This window comes from Haliotis rubra, unplaced genomic scaffold (assembly GCF_003918875.1).
Source record: "Haliotis rubra isolate DU_JTF1 unplaced genomic scaffold, ASM391887v1 Scf103, whole genome shotgun sequence".
In the NCBI taxonomy this organism is placed as follows: Eukaryota; Metazoa; Mollusca; class Gastropoda; order Lepetellida; family Haliotidae; genus Haliotis; species Haliotis rubra.
The window spans coordinates 277,261-297,551 of NW_025764926.1; positions in this window are offsets into that span (position 1 = coordinate 277,261).

Here is a 20,291-nt window from a genome sequence, read left to right on the forward strand (position 1 = left end):
AGCCGGTGATAACACTAACATATATTTGTATGTTGCAAAGGTTTGGGATCTGTAAGACTTTCACCGGCTGCCCTCTTGGGGAGGGAGGTAACAGTAACAGCCCATTTTTGTAAATATTTCTCTTCAACCAATGCGGGCGTGGGCAGTCTGATGTCATGCGCACCTTTGATGTGACATACCTGTGCGATTACTCTGTCGAATTTGAAGTCTAAAATAATCGAACTTATAAGAACAGATAGTAGTGATACTTTCACGAATGTAATTTACATTTGTGTTTTGGTTTTTTGTATATATTTGACATTGTCGTTAAATGAAAGTGACGGTAAGCAATGACACCTGTAAGCTTGAAAAACAAGATGGCGTCATTTTCCATTTATGGAAAATTAGGGCACGACGCTTTGAAAGGTGAAATAATGAACCGACGACATTTTCAACGTGCAATGAATCAGCACATACGTTCACGGAATTCATGCTAAATCGATTTGGCTGTTTTATTACTGGCTAGACTTGAATGTTATAACGGACTTGTTTGGGTGTATAGTTAGCAATCAAAACTAGGGATAGGTTTAGCGACATAATTGGTTTACTTTGCGTATTGAATGTAAATTATGAAGTTTGCTTTGTGATTTGTGACAAATGGTTTGTTGTTGTTTGACAAGGGAATCGAAAAAAGGGAACGACAGGTGTTTGTCTGAGCCATTGAGTTATAATTGAAACAAAGCATTGTCTAAAACTGACAATTTTTGTGTTAACACACATTTTTTCACTGCGTGTGGATTGACTGAGCATTTGACTAATATTTTTAAATAAACATACATTACGTCTAAAGATGTTTGGTAATATCGTTTACAATCATAAATGAAAAGAATAAAATAGTACAATTATATGCATATCAATAGCCTGTTTAATATATTCATATTGCATTTATCGAGGTCATTTTAGTTAATATTCACATCCTTTAATGTCATATTCGAATGCTGAAATGACGATTTGTTGATTAATTGTCCCATTTTTTTATTTTCGTTGCATTACGTTATTTTTTTTTCTCGCGTAAAGTAAGATTAGCTGATAAACATTCAGTTTGAAAAGTCAGTACACCGAGAGTAATCTTAAGTTCAACTATCAGAACTGCTGGTTGATCTGACCGCAACGATAATCAATTGCTCTAATCGGAATGCAGTGTATAGAAATATTTTTAGCAGTTTCAATTATATCATTACTACAGTATTAACATACGGTTTATGATACCACTTGTAGAGTATCGGGTCCATGTTTGCACAGGAGATGCCGAAAATATCGGTGTGTTAGAAACGTTTACAAATGTTAACAACCTTTCGATGTAAAATAAGGATCGTTTATAGAAAAATCCGATTCTTAAATCAGTCGTTGTTTTATTACTGTTTCATCGCAACACATGAGGTAATGAGCGGCAGGATATTTCATACGCAAACAGTTTCTGCGAGTTCTTGTTCGCATTGACCTACTGTTTCAATAAACCATCTTTATGGTCGAGTGATCTGTGCCAATAAACATTCGTTACGGTCGGGTGATCTCTGATTACACTCTGCTCACCATTATTTCATTGATTTAGTTCTAATGGGAAGACAAACTGAGAGAAAAGAGAAGACAATTTGTAGCTTAAATGTGTTTTTTTCACGTTCGCTTGATTCAAGATACTTTCAATGACTTGAATTGGTAAACAATTTCACATACGTCTTTATAGGTATTTATTAGTGGTGTACAAAAGACGAGGTGTCATTGTGGAATTTAAAGTTTTAGACAGCACATATTCTTATTTTAGCGTCCCGTTATATTTTTATTTTTGTATATATATATTGTAGCTTTTGAAGAATAGAATTATGATCATAAGAATTGATACATTGTTGGTGTTAAACATATCCGCACTGCCAGATATATATGCGTGCAATAGGCAAATGAAGTCTTCTTTGAGGAGGGCACGGGTGCCCTATAGTCGTATTACTTATCACAAGTTCCCGTGTATCCAACAGATTGTGTAAATTGTGTACATTACATGTAATTGAACATGAGTTCCAAGTTTTGTTGGTATGTCCTTGCCACACTGATCTAAGGACAAAATATCTAAATTTAATTTGTTAATGAACACTAATAATACCAGTAATATTCGTTAACTTGCTATGTATATCCACCATGCTCTTGTATGTAAACTCTGTTAACTGTATATGACGCACTTTCGTATCTAAGATTAAGGGGGGCGGTGGGGTAGTCTAGTGGTTAAAGCGTTCGCTCGTCACGCCGAAGACCCCGGTTCGAATCCCCACATGGGCACAATGTGTGAAGCCCATTTCTGGTGTCCCCCGTCGTGATATTGCTGGAATATTGCTAAAAGCGGCGTTAAACCCAACTCACTCACTCTAAGATTAAGGTTTCATTACAATCCCCTCTTTAGGCTAATCAAAGGACGATCGCCACTTAGTAATTAGTGTTGATCACTGTTAATTACTGACTTGTTAATTACACGTGTGTGTATCTGCTGAAATCACACAGCCAATATACAGAAGGCCTATACTTTGTATACAAATACGGCGCACCATGGGGTAATGAAAGCGACAAGCCCAACACCATGTTAATTAACTCAAGAGTAGTTTATATCAAGGGATCTAAAGAAGTACCAATTTGTCGGTGTGATATTGCACAGTAGCCACATGTACCTTTTATATGTTTACAAGGAAACAACTGAAACTGTCGCATGCTGCAACATACACTATATGCGTTATTTGTTAATAAAACCGGCGGAGATGCAGAACCTTGTGTGCAGTATTTGTTATGGATTATAAATTGTGTTAATGAAACTGGTGCATTAAGAAGAGAGTTTTTGTTAATTAACCATCTCCATGTTGATGTCGTATCAGGTCTTTGAAACAGGTGCATATGCAGAATACATAATGCACACTATTTGTTGATGAATCCGGAGATGCAGATTTCAGCAATGGTTGTTATTACAAGAACCAAGACTACAGCTTGTAGTCTCTCTCTCTCTCTCTCTCTCTCTCTCTCTCTCTCTCTCTCTCTCTCTCTCTCTCTCTCTCTCTCTCTCTCTCTCTCTCTCTCTCTCTCTCTCTCTCTCTCTCTCTCTCTCTCTCTCTCTCTCTCTCTCTCTCTCTCTCTCTCTCTCTCCACACACACACACACACCCTATGGTCAGGAAGCGGCGGTCGAACACAATGCAAGTTAGGCAGTAGACTAACGTGTCTGAATATGTATATTTTCATATTATAAATAAATCCTTTTAAATTGGAAAGGAGCCACAGTGAGATGGGAGATTCAGAACCCGAGGAGATCTAGAACTGCTTTGGTAGGCTTTAGCATTGCAGCTAGGTCTAGCATGCGGTTCAGGGACTGTGAGACGGACTAATAATGGCAGTTGTGGGTTGCCCTGTACTCACGCTCAGTGTCAAGATCAGGCCACCGCCGTCCGTGCCTTAATGAAAAGTACAAAACAAGTCTTTATGAAAACAACGCTGAGTTGGTATAAACGTTCGTGGGGTCACCGTCTTAGGATCGACCCCAGTCCATCTGTGCGTGCCTAGGGTCAATGACAAGACAACAGATGCTATTAACAAAGGTCTGGTCGTCGCTAGCACCATGAGACAAGCTATTCATCAAGTAAAGACACCTTTGTTACTGATATTGTCATATAATTGATTGTGTCTGAAATATGATTATAATGCCAAGTTAACAAGTCAAGTGATCCCGACCATCTGCACACGTGTAATTCAACATTTGAGACTGATGTTCATGGTTTCCGTGAGACATGTATTGGCCTTTCGTGATGTTCATGGTTTCCGTGAGACATGTATTGGCCTTTCGTGGTGTTCATGATTTCCGTGAGACATGTATTGGCCTATCGTGATGTTCATGGTTTCCGTGAGACATGTATTGGCCTTTCGTGGTGTTCATGATTTCCGTGAGACATGTATTGGCCTATCGTGATGTTCATGGTTTCCGTGAGACATGTATTGGCCTTTCGTGGTGTTCATGGTTTCCGTGAGACATGTATTGGCCTTTCGTGGTGTTCATGATTTCCGTGAGACATGTATTGGCCTATCGGGATGTTCATGGTTTCCGTGAGACATGTATTGGCCTATCGGGATGTTCATGATTTCCGTGAGACATGTATTGGCCTTTCGTGGTGTTCATGATTTCCGTGAGACATGTATTGGCCTATCGTGATGTTCATGGTTTCCGTGAGACATGTATTGGCCTTTCGTGGTGTTCATGATTTCCGTGAGACATGTATTGGCCTATCGTGATGTTCATGATTTCCGTGAGACATGTATTGGCCTATCGGGATGTTCATGGTTTCCGTGAGACATGTATTGGCCTATCGGGATGTTCATGATTTCCGTGAGACATGTATTGGCCTATCGTGATGTTCATGGTTTCCGTGAGACATGTATTGGCCTATCGGGATGTTCATGGTTTCCGTGAGACATGTATTGGCCTATCGGGATGTTCATGATTTCCGTGAGACATGTATTGGCCTATCGTGATGTTCATGGTTTCCGTGAGACATGTATTGGCCTATCGTGATGTTCATGGTTTCCGTGAGACATGTATTGGCCTATCGTGATGCTCATGGTTTCCGTGAGACATGTATTGGCCTATCGTGATGTTCATGGTTTCCGTGAGACATGGATTGGCCTATCGTGATGTTCATGGTTTCCGTGAGACATGTATTGGCCTATCGTGATGTTCATGGTTTCCGTGAGACATGTATTGGCCTATCGTGATGTTCATGATTTCCGTGAGACATGTATTGGCCTATCGTGATGTTCATGGTTTCCGTGAGACATGTATTGGCCTTTCGTGGAATCAAACCATTTTACTATCGCAGCCATTACCAACAGCACGGTGTTACGAAGCAGGTGCGTTTAGAATCTCTTCGCCACCAAATAACATCATAAAACCGATATATCTCAAGAACAATTACACATACAATGCATAAACGGACAAAACAAAGTATATACCTAAAATGTATTTGACCAACACATTACAAACGCTGTCAAAACGTCACTATGCTGAATGTCTGGCATATGAAAAACAAGGTTACCTCCAATCCGATCCTTAGATCGTGCATCCTTGGATGAAAATAGTAACGTATGTTACAGCGGTTTCTTTGAAAAGTTGAAAAATTTATGTGATTAAGGCGAAAATAATTATACGCTCTGATGACGTACTGTAACTGTAGACGAAGCAAGTTTGAAAGTAGCTTTCTTGGCATCATCCCTAAGCGTGAGGGATCCTGAATCATGTAACTGTTTAGATAGAAATACGTCGTTCTATCTTGGGCTTTGAGGATTTGATCAGACACTTGTATTTTGCAGCCACCTGCATGGAGCGTACATGTGAAATGTAACGGTAAATGAAACCGAATACCTACACAATGGAACCAAGGGTATTAGGTAATATAAATATGAACCTAATTCATTATAAATTTACAATGGTTTGGGCTCGCACCAGTCGATTCTACAGAACATATTTGGAAATTGTTCCTCCCCAGGCAGAAAATGCAATCAATGTTAGTAACCAAAAGGTACCACAGTCTAAGAGTCTTTTACCCAAGATGCGACAGCAACGGGTGATTCCGGGTTAGGATAGGTCGCCAGAAACTTGTTAACTTGTGCTGGTGGCTCAGGCTGGGTCAGGGTGGTCCAGATGGTTCAGGCTGGGTCCGGGTGGTCCAGGTGGTTCAGACTGGGCCAGGGTGGTCCAGATGGCTCAGGCTGGGTCAGGGTGGTCCAGGTGGTCCAGGTGGCTCAGGCTGGGTCAGGGTGGTCCAGTTGTCTCAGGGTGGTCCAGGTGGCTCAGGTTGGGTCAGGGTGGTCCAGTTGGCTCAGGTTGGGTCAGGGTGGTCCAGGTGGCTCAGGCTGGGTCAGGGTGGTCCAGGTGGCTCAGGCTGGGTCAGGGTGGTCCAGGTGGCTCTGACTGGGTCAGGGTGGTCCAGGTGGCTCAGACTGGGTCAGGGTGGTCCAACTGGCTCAGTCTGGGTCAGGGTGGTCCAGGTGGTTGGGGCCGGTGGTCTGGACGATTGCATGTCATCGTACTTGCACACCGTGTGACGGTGCTCAAAATATAGATCTGATTTGGCTGGACAAAACTGGTCTGTTTATTGCTGCAGAAGAGAAGAAAACAACCCAGTATATTCATACACTGCATAGTTTCGAGATAAAAGAGATCGGGATAACATTGGTTGAAGCTGACTGTGTTCGTACTAGATCGTACAATTCTATTGATCTCAGGTCTTAGGATGAACGACACCCTCGGTGAATGCACCGATGCGGATACAGCGTTCTGAAGGGATGGTGCGATAATCTAGTGGTCAAAGCGTTCGCCGTCACGCCGAACACCGGGGTTCGATTCCCCACATGGCTATAATGTGTGGAGCCCATTTTTGATATGTAGAAATAATTCTAAGGCCGCGTAAAACTCTATTCACTCACTGCAACTTTGAAACACCGGAAAAGGAATGGTGCATTCCACTTACGCCATACAACACCTGGATCCACCCCTGGATCCGCGCATTTGGATCCATGCAAGAAGTGACCTGGCAGGCTTCCGTGTCATCGTCTGATCGCCATGAGTAAGTATGGTTTTACGCCGCTTTTAGCAATATTCCAGCAATATCACGACAGGGGACACCAGAATTGGCTCACACATTGTACCCATGAGGGGAATCGAACCCGGGTCTTCGCGTGACAAGCTAACGCTTTAACCATTAGGCTACCCACATCGCCCTGATCGCCATGCCTTATAGCCGTAATAACCCTGAATGAGCCACAGAATGGCATTCATTCCCTCAGTGTAATAAACTATTAGAACATTAGGAAATAACGTACCATCCTTCATTTAACTGTTTATCGCCGCTGGCATTTAATAACGTACCCTAAGCTTTGTTTGCTTGGGCTATAATGTCAATCGGTATAAACAGAATATAACATGCAATTCATGCCTTTTAGATATCCCTATTTCTACTTCAAATACCCATCTTAGTGCCAGAGGAACAACGTTATGTCCTTTCTCGTCTGCTAGGCGCTTCATCACGTCTGCTTATCTTCCTGAGTTTCCCGCCTTAACGACTACCAGAGAACGTCATTAACCGCTGAGGAAGGTACGCAATGATTGGCGGCTGAAATATACTCCTCTGAGGCCGATGTGATGAGCGTGCAGTGAATTGATCGTCTATTGAAGAATGTTAAAAACGTGATGCGTGTAGACAAGGTCGTACTGGAAATACAACGAGCGGCTCAGAACGTCGATATTTGCCTGCAAGACTCGCTGCTAGGCCATTTAGTCATTATTGCTTGACGTCTCGACAGCGTTTGATGCTGTGTACACGCTCAAGAATGCATGTTGACAGTCAGTGACATGTGCGGAGATTATGTTACCTAATCATGCAAAAATATGCATGTTGTGAAAAACATGCATTGATGATGCCATGTGATGATTGTATCGTTTCCTCATGCATGACTGAAAGGCGCAATTTCAGGCGATTGTTTTATCGGAGTTACTATCCTTTCACGTTAATTTACATTCACAGATAGCCGAACCATCAATTATGTCGCTCGTTCTCACAATATTCAATACGAAAGCTTTCTAACCACAACGAACTCACTTGCTCTGATCACTATTTGATGTTTCGAGTTTGGCTCTGTTCAGAAATACAGAAAAGCGTAAATGTTGTTACATTCGGTAATATTACAACTTTACCATAGGATGAAGCTGGATTGAACAAAACAAATCTCGGTTAAAGTTTCGAAAACTGAACTTTCGCTCAAGATATCGCGACGATTCTGATTTGTCTGATGAAAGGTCGTTCTAGTTTGACCCGTCATGGGATGCTGTCAGATCTACATGTAGCGAGTCCTAAGACAATTCATCAATTACATTGACACAAAACTGTTGTTGACATAATGATCCACATAACCAGTCCCTGATATTATGATCCACGTTGTCCAGCTACCAGGACACAATCCATGGACCCCAAATTCAGTTCAGTCGTAAGACAAACCTCAGGCACTGACGACAATGCAGGGGCGGGGATAGACTAAGGCTTAGTCTCTGAATATATATAATTTTGATAGTAACAAACAAGCCCATTTATATTGAAAAGGAGCCCTAGGGAGAACAGAGATTCAGAACCTGAACCTGAGGAAATCTAGACTTGCTTTATTTTGGGCTTTAGCACTGCAGAGAGGGCTTGGCAGTAGGGGAATTAATGTGGTTCAGGGACTGTGAGACAGACTAGGGCGGGGAGTGTGTGTGTGTGTGTGTGTGTGTGTGTGTGTAGCCTTGTGGTTAAAGCGTTGGCTTTCTTTTACATAAACGTCTTTTAGTTTTTCTTGATGATGTGTTCCTATTAACCGCTAAGATGAATTATTCAAAATCAGTTTTATTTCAACAAGGGGCGGTAGTGGGGTAGCCTAGTGGTTAGAGCGTTCCCTCGTCACGCCGAAGATCCGGGTTCGATTCCACATATGGGTACAATGTGTGAAGCCCATTTCTGGTGTCGCCCGTCGTGATATTTCTGGAATATTGCTAAAACCGGTGAAAAAACTAAACTCACTCACTGGCGACACTATCTGCCACGGAATCTCCATAAAGGGAAGGATGCCTGTGTGATTGCCACCACTGAGTTAACATGACCTGCAGTAGGAGATCCCTGCCCGATCCCTACAAATATGTTCAGAGCTTTTCACCGCACACCCCCACCATCAACAAATGCATGTTATACCAAACACACATTTTTCACAACAGAATTAGTTCAGGACATATGTTCTTCAGGCTATTCCTGGAACACAATCTGACCTTTCACAGAATGGCAACAGAATGGAAAACCCCATACAATCGAGATTGGACGTGTAGCACATGTATCTGGAGTCCAGGACTATGGAGTATTCCGATATGTTTTTTTCCATGCCGAAGGAGTCACGTTTTCATGAATCATGTATTAGTTTATTGAGTGTACAGGTGGTGCAGTATGGCTGAATGTATATATGCTGTTTACAGATCTTCCTCCTCACCACTATATCTACTAATGGTGACTGTCAAAAGTCCACACCAGTATATACTGATTACATGCCATGTCAACACCCTAATCCCTAACAAATCTTCACGTATAAGATTGATGGCATGTAGCCTAATTAATTACTCAGCTCCCAATGACGCTCTTCCCTGTGTGGAGGTTTTCGAAATCTCGCATAATCCCGTCCACCGAGAATAGCCGTTGGCCTACAGAATGCCCGCTGAGGTTGTGGAGTGTCAGTTGTGATATGAATAGGTCTAGACCGGAGTGTTTACGCTGAACAAACACGTTTATCCAACGCTCATGACAAGAAACAGAATGGTACACTAGGCTAAACTAGCTTTGTGGTACACCTGTTTCAAGGTATATCTCCCACCACAGATGTACCGCAGATTGATTCATTGTGGGTCGCCACTAATCAGTCTGTAATTAACCAGGTCTAGGCAAGACAAACCAGAGGTTGATATTATGAGCAACTATACACCCCGAGGTACAATGTCAGGGTTACACACTGCGGCCACCTAATCCAAACTATAGTTAACTCTTACCACAAGCACGTACTTTGGGGATCCGCTTTCAGGGCTTTGGCCCCATAATTATCAGCGGGGTAAGTTTAAACATTTTGCAACGATCGAAATAATCTATGGTTTCTAACAACGTGTTATAACAAACGCAATAAATTTATTTCAACGCGAACTTTAAACGGGTCGTAAAGTAGTATGTATGTTTATTACTCTCTTATAATCTATGAATATTACCTTGGTCGTTACTCGTTATATGGTACACGTTGTCGTGGGCTGGCTCATGCATTGAAGTATGTACACACACTGTTATCATGAGGACAAGGACAGCGTCACGCGTATTTGCATAAACCAGGTACATTTCTTCGTGCAATATTCGTGGATATGATTTGACAGATAAACACAACTCCTTACGTTTAATATGGGACCCGTATAGCACAAGGCTATTGCAGCACCATGACAGTCGCAGCTACCTTAAGAACGTCATTGTCAACCACACTGTAGTTTGATGGTCACGCTATCGACCATTGATTTTCCTGCTTCTCCAAGGTTGTTATCAGGCCACCGTGTCATGTATTTTCACGTTTATTTTCCCGGGACCTTGTACATTATGTTAATCTCATACGACCCTGGTGGATTAGGGTTCAAGGTCAAATGAATCACAGTCTTGGAACTACTTTGGCAAATCAGATCCTGTGTCCCCCTGTGTTTGGAATAATGATTGGCTCCGACGCCCGAGTGGTTTAAGGTGCCTCAAGACACTGTTGAGAGTGTGTCTCGTTGCTCCTTAGGAGGATGCCGTTGGAATCCCCGATTATCAGATCGGAATATTATGTTTGTTCTTTCAGCACACGTGCCCAAGCTTGCACCAGCTGTAAAATCTAGCACCAGCGGATCCGGATACAATATGGTTTTAGATTTTTGCTTTTTTACTTTAACGCCACATTCGGTAATATGCCAGGTATACCACGGCTATAATTGATGAATCGAATCTGGACCAGACAAACCAATGATTGATTATTACGAGCAACGATCCACACCTTGGGGGTACGATGACACGCAGTGAATCAGCTAGTCTGTCATACAGATACTGAAACATATATATCCAAGAAAGCCTATGCAAGTCTAGAATATGTGGCAAATCTAGATTTCCATAGTTTCGCCAGAAAATGAAGAAAGTCTTTGGGCTTCTTTTCATTGTACATGTATTCTATTTTTGTTCTCATAAACTATTTTTTCCCCTGTGAAATATGTTCATTTCAGACACTGGATGTTTGTCTATGAATCAGCAAGCGGAGCGTGACCACCGAGGCAAACTTCCGTATTGGCTAAAGAAGCAACGAGCGACATAATTGATGGTTCGGCTATCTGTATGACAAATCAACAGGGAAAGATAATAACTCCGATGAAACACAATCGCCTGAAATTGCGCCATGTATGAGGAAGCGATAATCAATCTCGCATCATCAATGCATGTTTTTCACAACATGCATATGTTTGCATGATTAGGTAACAATCTCAACTGTCAACATGCATTCTTGAGCATGTACACAGCATCAAACGCTGTCGAGAATCCTCGCGAGCCTTATGACACAAGGTATGATGCTCTACCAGATCAGCATTTCACATTTAACATATCGATACATGGACACCCATTTATGATCATCAATCTGAGACACCCATGTAGCTGGAGTGAGTGAGTATGGTTGTACGCCGCCTTTAGCAATAGTCCAGCAATATCACGGCGCCGGACACCAGGAATGGGCCTCACACATTGTACCTATGTGTGGAATCGAACCCGGGTCACCGGCGTGACGAGCGAACGCTTTACCTACTGTGCTACCCAACCACCCCTTGTTGAAATAAAACTGTTTTTGAATTATTCATCTTGACGGTTAATAGGACCGCTTCATCAAGAAAAACTCAAAGACGTTTATGTGAAAGAAAGTTGTTTGCAATGTCAACACATGACATCATTAAAAATCAATCTTTTTAACAAAACCTTTCTTGACCATGATGAATTTTGTCTGCAGAAGTCGATAAGGCATTTATGTAAACATTTCGGGGATTTCATCATCCACTGAGGAGAATTCCATTAGGACGTGTGTGAGAGAACACTAAAAAGGGCAACACTCTCACAGCCCGATAATCCTCTTGTATTGTATTAGGGTCCCAAAGGGCTTGTAACTGTCATGGTGGCCAGTAGAGTGTCTTGTACATCTTCTTATGGTGACACGGTGTCACTACCTGGTCCCGGGGGAGCGTGATGGCCGGCGGGTGGACAATGCGGTCTCAGACCACTCACGTCCATTAATATGAGTAATCATGCAGATCAACTGTTAGCTACAACCGTTGACATGGATAACGACCACGCTGACAGTTCCGTTAACGCAGTCTCGTTGGATCAGGTCAATATTTATTCATAAACTTTAAAATCCACATTTCACCGTGACAGTTACCTTGTACAGAGACGTCAATTGAGACGTCATGTGCACGTCACCTGTTGTGGGGCACTCATTGATATGAACGAGTGAGTGAATAGGGTTTAACGCCGCTTTTAGCGTGGGGTAGCCTAGTGGTTAAAGCGTTCGCTCGTCACACAGAACACTCGGGTTCGATTCCCCACATGGGTACAATGTGTGAAGCCCATTTCTGGTGTCCCCCGCCGTGATATTGCTGGAATAGTGATAAAAGCGGCCTATAACCAAACTCACTCACTCATTTAAATTGGTCGTGGTGTGAAAGTCGACCGTGGAAAGACCGATCTAAATGATATTATTAATGCAGCCCTGGGTGTGATATTTTTGTGCATAACAAAGGTGAGTGGATTAATGTTAGTAGCAATATTATCTCAGCGTGTCAGCCAAATCTACTTACAGCGCAAGTTAGACGGGGAACTCACTGACACGGGGACCGCGCAGACAAATCATGGATTATAATGGTGACAATTCTGAGATCTGCTTTCACCAGACAAACACTTGAGTGACCATCCACGAATTTCATTTAGATTTTAGAAAGACATTCTCACTACAGTTAGAAATTGAACTGTTATTGAATTAAGCTTTATATTCTGTATGAAGTAGCATTTATTCCCAGCCGAAAGTATAAACTTGATAATTGGATTTGGACAAATAATGACAAATGTTTTCGAAAAGCGGCGTAAAACTAAACTCACCCACTCGAAACAGATGCCGAAATACATGTATAATTCCGACCCGTGAATTTTCGGGTTATAATTGGTCTACAGCAATCCATGCTTGTCGTAAGAGGCGACGAAAGGGATCGGGTGGTCAGATTTGCTGACTTGGTTAACACATCTCATCGTATGTATCCCAATTGCGTAAATCGATGCTAATGCTATTGATCACTGGATTGTCTGGTCCAGACTCCATTACTTACAGACCACCACCATAGAGCTAGAATATTGCTGAGTGAATATTGCGTTAAACAACAAACAAACAGACAATATAATTCCCGTATCACCATCTAATAACCATTACGTGATTGTGTTTAGAAACAAGGGTGTATAGTTTCTTTTGTCCGTGCCTGTATTAAAACCAAAACTAAATCCGGTATTAATCCCAGCAGTTTATGTGGAACACTTTTTACACAACGGATGACTATCGAGAGAATTATGTTCAGGAATGTTTACAGCGTCATCTGAAACTAAATTACCTTATTGTTATCCGGTGATAAGACTCAGAGTGGTCGTAAATATCAACACAAATACTAGCCATAAACACCGTTGCCCCGAAACAAGGATATAGATTACACGCAGGAAGGCGACAGGGACGGCAGTCGAGGGGGCATGGCCTTTGCAGCCTGGCAAACCACACTAGATTTGCCAGGACAATATGTGGATATTAAAGTTATTGTTCTTGTAAATAGACAATGTCAGGTACGACGAACTTAGGAGTTCGTCATATCCGGAGTGATAAATAACAGATTTTCCGCATAACAACCCTATAATTTCTTGTTTATCATTTTAAATCTATTTTTGAAATTACAACCACATAAACACTATATATACTGCACTACATTGATTCAACGATATTAAAGAGGGCATGAATAACAAAAAGAACGGTTACCAAAAGGTGTAACTTTGGGACGAAAAAATAAAAATAAATTCGGAATCGAAACCGGATTTGGCATGAAAAGAATATTTAATGACGGTCGTTCGGTGATGAAAAAAACAAAAAACAAATTGCACTGTCTTTCACAAAACAAAAACAGACAGTTCTAGGAATGAAGCAACCATATTGAAAATCTTGCGTACCGCTCTGTTCCGCTTGTTATGTATGACACGTGTCACAACAGAGGTACGAATATTTACTGGGAAATGTTGTTTACACCTTACAACTGTGTTGGGTTTGTGTAAACAGATCGGATAAACTGCGATCATATTAATCACAGGATCAATACCATCTTCGTGTTACCAAAGTCATCTGAAACTTCGTAAATTATGTCTCAGATACACGAAGCAATTCGTGTAAGAAATTGGTGTTGGATTAGCAGTGTTCTTGGAAACTCAAGGATGATTTGTTGTTCTTAATCATTGGCTCTGAATCATTAATCAAAGAGATGTATCTGAATATCCAAGAGATGAACAATTCCCTTTGAACATGACCCGTTATTGTCGAAGTCAATTGAGTTCTTGCTCGACACGTACGTTTCAAGAGTCTCAGCAGTCTCCGTCTAATTCGATCAGAGATGATATTCTTCGAGGTAAAGAAGATTCATTTTCCCCGGTTTGTCGAACTCTGCCCTACATGCATGGAGTCTGTACAATGGACCAAGCGCTAATCTAATATCACACAGTCCGACACTGAATTAAACATGTCTGCGCTCGGCTGGCTGTTACAATGGTGTCAAGGCTCGTGGAGTGTCATCAGATCTGATACGTTGCCATGGCGATGCACCTCCGTGGTTCCAAAATGGCCATTTATTTTATGACGGCCAAGAGATCTTGATTAAATTGTCCCTCTAACGGGTCGATGCGAAAATTCCTCTAGACAATGGGCGGAATGCACTAATTTCTGCTGGGCATAATACAACAAATTGTAAATCATAATGTTGAAGGCTGGCGTGTAGACTACACTGCATGTTTCGTAATGACGTCTGGCATTTTAGGTCTTGTTACTATTGTCATCTTTAAAATGAATGTCAAATTGTCGCTGATGATTTATCTAAAATCAATACATTTGCATCAAGACAAAAGCAAAATACCATCATTTCAGTGACCGGTGGCATTTACCCATGTAATTAAAGAACCCCTACAGACAACATCGACAATTAATGTTTGTTGATAATCAGGGCCTATGTTATTAATTCATAATACCCTTGAACATCCGGGTTAGAATGGGTCTTCAGCAACCCATGTTGGTCGTAAGAGTTGACTAACGGATCGGGTGGTCAGGCTCGCTGACTTGGTTGACATGTAACAGCGTATCCCAATTGCTTAGATCCATGCTCATGCTGTCGATCACTGGATTGTCAGGTCCAGATTATTTACAGACTGTCGTCATATAGCTGGAATATTGCTGAATGCGATGTTTAACAACAAACAAGCAACATTAATTCATTGCGAACGAGGGAAGACTTGGTGCACTTACGTCACTTGACGTTGACCACATCACGCCTATCACCACATACCACATCGAATATTCTCATTGTAATGTATAAGTTTAGAAAATAACTGTCAGTGTTTGTGCTATTTCAAAACAACACCAAGGTACGGATTTCAACGACTAACACACATTATAGATTGAGTGAGTGAGTTTTAGTTTTAGGCAGATTTTAGCATAATTCCAGCAATATCACGTCGGGGGACACCAGAAATGTGCTTCACACATTGTACCCATGTGGGGAATCGAATCCGGGTCTTCGGCGTGATGAGCGAACGCCTTAACCACTAGCTATGCTACCCCACCGCCCGTATCGATTGAATATAGGCTCGAATTGATGAAATCAGTCGATCAGTATGCCAGTTTTATGATAAAATAATGTTATGGTTTTCGAACGATATTCGACGTAACGCATCGACACAAAGTATAGTGAATCGCGAGTCTGTGAATCGGTGAATCAATCAGTCTTATCCACTGATGTCTCTCACGCCATTTACGGAACTCCGGACTAGTGAGTGAGTGAGTGAGTGAGTGAGTGAGTGAGTATAGTTTTACGCTACACCCAGCAATATTCCAGCTATATGCCGGCGGTCTGTAAATAATCAAGTCTGGACCAGCCAATCCAGTGATCAACAGCATGGGCATCGATCGGCGCAATTGGGAACCGATAACATGTGTCAACCATGTCAGCAGCGAGCCTGACCACCCGATCCCGCTAGTCGCCTCTTACGACAAGCATGGGTTACTGAAGGTTCATTCTAACCCGGACCTTCACGGGTATCTCCGGACTAAAAATGAGAACATGCCAATTGTTGGAACTTCAGGATTACCAAGGTTCCGGTATATACAACAAGGACAGATTTCTTGGCGTCCTACCCGCGCCAACCCCCTCCCTTCCGACAATATACGATTCCAGCTACAGCAATACACAAGTTCCACAACACCAGAGTGGAACATAAACCCAAGCTTGTGCACTTGAAGATATATGATAGTGCCTTGCCGCTATAAAAAAAAGTCATTGGTGATTCCACAGTTGAGAGACTGGTCAATGTTTTACGCCATTGTATCGGCAACAGAGACATGTGATCTTTTCTACCGAGACCCGAATCGACACTGAGTACGGGGGATAGCGTAAGGTTATTTGTCCCGGGGGACCGGAGCAATACATCACTAAGCATACACTGTTATCCAAGTGCTCCCCTGGTACTCCCACAGTTAATATGGTGCTAGATCCTCGTTGCTTACAATTCAGTGGATTCTATTGCATATTCCTTGAGGTAATTGGAAATGTTTGTTTGAGTCTGTGAATCTTGAATACTGTTGCCTGTGTTACCCCAACAGACAGGTTCAGGCATTAAAGTAACATCTGATTATATCATAGTTACGAGTGGGAGAATATGGCATAAATCTTTCACAAATGTGCCAATTATATCATGGCATCATTATTGGTCAGTTGACATGATATAATTTCCCCCTATACATTTTGTACATACGTGGGGCGGTGGGGTAGCCTAGTGGTTAAAACGTTCGCTCGTCACGCTGAAACCCGGGTTCGATTTCCCTGGAAATATTGCTGAAATATTGCTAACTGCGGCGTAAAACTAAATACACTCACTCACTCACTTGTATATACGTATAGAGGGTTTCTTTAATATTTACTGACCAGGGGCGGTGGGGTAGCCTGGTGATAAAGCGTTCGGTCGTCACGTGAAGCCAATTTTGGTGTCCCCAACCAAGATTGCTGGAATATTGCTGAAGGGGTTAAAACTGAACACACTTACTATTTAGTGGCTAACAACGAGTTCCTGTCATAGTCCCTTGTAAGTTTTCGATCGCAGTCATAAGACCAAACAACCCAGTGACCGACAGCAGGGACAACTATCTACCTGGGTACCAATACACGGTGTCAGAGTCTGACCACCCGATCCCCATTTAAGCCTGATCTCATGGACATCATTACGTACTTTTGTTCTCTCAGTCAATGCACGCCGAAAACCCGGGTTCGATTCCACATGGGTACAATGTGTGAAACCCATTTCCGGTGTCCCTCGCAGTGATATTGCTGGAATATTGCTAAAAGCGGCGTAAAACTAACTCACTCACTCACTCTCAGGCACTCACTCACTCACTCCAATCGGCGTAGGAGAGAATTGCTATAGTCCTTGATGAAACATATCTACAGTTTCCTTTGGAATCTGAATATCCCATCTCACTGGGGATCCTTTTCAATTTAAATGGCAAAATAACTGTTGTTTTATCAAAAACATATTGTCAGGGAGCGTTAGTCTTGATTTACTGTTCCAAACAATTATCCCCACCGGGACACAGCACAAATACAAAGACTGTAAAATAACTTTTAAACGCGGTAAAAACTAATGGCCTAAAATTACACGATTCACACGTTCTGCTTTTAACCAATCTAATTTCTGTGCCGTGAGGGGATGCATTTGATAAGTTTAAAACGAAATCAGGATGACTTTAAGGCAATATTTACACGTGATAAGGATTTAAGATTTGTTCGTGTCGGATGAGCTGAGATTCATTTGAAATCTGTGAACAAAAATACTCGTTTCGAAAAGAACATATAATGAGTTGAGATAGCAGGATGAAGACGGGGATGTTCGTCGAGTTTATTTCAGGACGCTTAATGCCAACCGGTTCCCCTCATCCAAAATATCTTCACAGTAGGTCGAACGTCGTGATACCTTGCAAAGTATATCCCATGATCGACCAGGGAGTCAAAGGGTCGCTCTCAGTATTCCAGATCGCTTAAGGACAAACGTCCGTATTTACACTTCAAAACAGACCCTGCAGCCGACTGGAGATCAATGCTTTGTAGAGCCGCCCGCAGAGCAAGGCTTAGTCTGTCTCACAGTCCCTGAACAACATTATTTCCCCTACTGCCTAGCCCTCTCTGCAGTGCTAAAGCCCTAAATAAAGCAAGTCTAGATTTCCTCAGGTTCAGGAATCTCTGGTCTCCCTAGGGCTCCTTTTCAATATAAATGGGCTTGTTTGTTACTATCCAAATTATATATATTCAGAGACTAAGCCTTAGTCTAAGCAAGGCTTTGCGGGGAACCTTTCCAGTGACTTGCAGCAAGAGATCGGATTCCATTGCCTCCTAAAGAGTCAGAAACGTGTAAAGGTCGACTGAAGATGTCAGAGAGTTTTTCTGCTCCAAGGTCGGGGATGTGTTTCTGCCAGCATGTGCATCCCCGGTGCGGAGGAACCGGTTTTAGGGGAGCTTGAGTTTTGGGACGTTTTTGCTGAGTCAGGTTAAGCGGAACTCCGCGAGATGGTCTTGTCAGCAGGAATCTGCAGGTGTTAAACAAACACAGCCTGTTTTGATCTATCTGTGCAGGTAGAGGAGCAGCTAGTGCTGGTGTGGGTGATACCTTTGTGTGGCAAATTAATATGAAATGGAGACGTATGGTGATACGTTTAGAGCCTTCTAGTGTTGTCTAAACTCATGATACTGCACCCCTTCTCAAGGTGAAGTTGGAGATCATATCACTAGGAACGACGAAACACTCAAGAGTGCTTAAATCGTTTAGCGGTATAAAGGTCTAGTTAATGGAAGGGCTGTTGAGATCTAAAAATTCGACGTTATGTTAGAATTGTGTTATATTACGAGTTGCCGATTAATGTGGAAGAAAACTCATACTTTACAAATACTTTAGAAAATCTGAGGTAGTGTTCAAAACTTGCTATCAGCATTGTGATTTTGATATTATTTATTATAAGCATGACTAATTGCGATAGGGAGAAACAAGCTCAATACCGTGTGGTTATGCATATTCTTATCTGTCATAAGTTGAACAATGAGGTAGCCTTGTGTGTAAAGCTCTTTGAGTCCAAGACATACGTTCGATTCCCAACCTTGAGTGAAGGCCATGTTTAATGACCCTTGCCGCCATATTGCTGGATTATTGCTAAAGCGGCGTAAAACAGTCCTCGCGCACAGACACAAATATAAGCCACTTATACAATCACACATCCCAGTAGTTACTGGGAAGACACCAGATGTTCCCAAAACTAACGAGCATCTATGTTCTACAAAATACATCCTAACTGAAGGTCAGGAAAGGTCACGGCACCCGTTCTCTGATGAGAGGATGGCAACATTTACGAGGTGTGTGACGTGGCGTGGCAGAACGCCATTTGTGTAAAAATTAGAGTTGGTTAGAATACAGCTATTTATCCGTTACCTCAATGCGGTTACCGGTGTCCAAGCGACCTACTAACCGAAGAAGGTGATATCAGAACACATGTTATGTATACAGAGATAGACCCTTTGAGAACTTCCGCAAACTTTCAAATATACCCCTTCGTAAAGAAATTTTATTTTATCGGAGTTTACCCATGATATAACATATTGGCAACCTATGTTTGAATATCTAAATAAAACGTTATATACCATGTGAAACACCAAGTTCTGATTCCCATTCCTGATGGTTTACAACTGTCGCACCTGCTTATTATGTTTGTTCCCGCTGTGCACGTGTTTGTGGTTTCTGGTTGGCTTATAAAGATGACAAAGGAGAAAAAACTTCGAAAACAACTGATAGGCTTAAGTTTTTCACAGATTTCCACCTCTCAGGTTTGTGGTTGAGACGCCGGCTTTGATGTAGTCTACGTTGACCCTGTCAGAGACTGCTGAAGAAATATGCTCATGAAACACAAGAGAGTAAAAATAATGTCCCGCTGGTTTATCTCCCGATTGTTTTACAAGACTGTGGCACAACGTTGTATGTTGAGTCTTGCATTATCGCGAGCACACAATGCACAAGCTCTCTTAAAGGCGATTTTAGCATTAAAACTACCGTCTTAACACTAAAATAGCTTTGCCGAACGGGACCTGCCCTTTACGTTTTGTTCACACATAAATGATTATAATTGGTGTAGACAGGACTGAACTCGGCTGAAGGAATCTTCATTCTGTCATTCTTAACATTTACAAACACTATGTTTTCGCGCAACCAAAATGCACACCAATCAAAGCATATAATGAGATTAATATCCGGAAAGAATTACTCATGACCTTGTACTGGGGCAGAATTGCTGTACAGACGTTTGTCATAG